The sequence below is a fragment of the Oreochromis niloticus genome, linkage group LG6, assembly GCF_001858045.2.
Source record: "Oreochromis niloticus isolate F11D_XX linkage group LG6, O_niloticus_UMD_NMBU, whole genome shotgun sequence".
Lineage (NCBI taxonomy): Eukaryota > Metazoa > Chordata > Actinopteri > Cichliformes > Cichlidae > Oreochromis > Oreochromis niloticus.
In genome coordinates this window covers 5184207-5186119 of record NC_031971.2, presented here as the reverse complement: position 1 = coordinate 5186119, position 1913 = coordinate 5184207, and positions in this window count along the sequence as shown.

Sequence of the window (1913 nt, the reverse complement as noted above, 5' to 3'; positions counted from 1 at the left end):
AAGTACCATGATTTAGTACAAATACTAACGATTTCGCTCAAATACTATGAAATTGCAGTAATATTATTATTTTGAAGGAATACCATGATTTGTAGAAATACTATGCATTAGTAGTAATACTATAACATAACAGATATACTGTGATTTTGCAGACATAGTGTTTTTGCACAAATACTACGATTTCGCTCAAATACTATGAAATTGAAGTATTACTATGATTTTGAAGGAATACTATGATTTGGTAAAAATACTATATCCTTAGTAGTAATACTATAACATAGCAGTTATAATGTATTTTGCACGAATACTACGATTTGCTCAAATACTATGAAACTGCAGTATACTATGATTTTGAAGGAATACTATGATTTGGCAGAAATACTATGCCTTAGTAGTAATACTATAACATAACAGATATACTATGATTTTGCAGACACAGTATGTTTTTGCACAAATGCTACAATTTGGCAGAAATACAATGTTTGGGCCCAAATACTATGATTTGTTATAAATACTATGATTTGGCACTATACTATAATCAGCAGATATACTATAACATAACAGAAATTCTACGACTTAGTAGTAATACTATAATATAACAGAAATTTTAATTGGGCACAAATAACATGGTTTGGCACAAATACCATGATTTGGCAAAAAAATACCATGATTTGCCACAAATACGATGATATGGCAGAAATACTATGATTGGGTAAAAATACTATGATTTGGCACAAGTACTATGACTTAGTACAAATACTATGATTTGGCAGAAATACTACGATTTAGCAGAAATACCATGTTTTAACATAAATAATATCTTTTGACAGAAATTTCTTCTAAAAGGTACTATTTCTGCTTTTTAGCAGAAATACTGTAATTTTGCATAAATACTATGATTTTGCATAAATACTATGATTTGGCAGAAATACTATATTCAGCACATATACTATAACATAACAGACATTCCTCCACTTAGTAGTAATGTCATAACATAAAATAAATATTATGGTTTGGCCCCAAACCATGATTTGGCAAAAATACTATGATTGAGCAGAAGTACTAAGATGTAGTAGAAGTACTTTGATTTAGCACAAATACTATTATGGAGGAGTAATACTTTAACATGGGAGAAATATTGATATACACACACATACACATAGAGCAAAGTGTACAGGGGCTGTTAAGAGTCTGGGCTTGGTATATCTAGGTCAGCTAAATTGGCTGCACCTGCTGTAATCAGCACTTACACACACAGACACAGAGACAGCTATGAGTTTTCTGCAGTGTATTTCTCACATTCAGGATTCCCCTCGAACAAATGGCCATAATTTCCTAACCGTAGGGGCTAGAACGCTCATTCTGACACCGATTTGTTCAGAAGAGATGGGGGAATCTGTAGGTCTTCATAATTCAGAGATAAAATATAAATTATTGAAGATATATGACTTGTAATACACTGTAACTGAGTAGAGGCGAAGCAAAACTGCCTTGACTTGCCCTCAAACAACGTTTTGTAACTCTTAATCTATATGGAGCATCAAAATCATTCTTTCACCGTAAGAAACAGCAGGCTTTGGTGAACAGTCATGGAAATTTTCAGGTCTCTGTTGAAATCCATCAAAAAGATATGACGAGAGAAAAAAGTGCCTCATTTCCAGAGTTTGAAATCTGAAGAAATCTGAGCGAGGGACAAATTTCCTACCTCAAACAAGTGTAATTCATGGCCAAACGGTAATAGGTGAGGAAAAAATTCTTGAATTGTGAGCATCAGGGATGTCTGAAGATATATTGGCACAAGCCTCATGTCTCAACTTTGTTTCGTTAAGGAGATATGACGATTTGAAAATGCTTCTCATTAGAGAAATCCAGCGGTGATTTTGAAGAAACTCTCATTGAGTTTCTATGGAGAG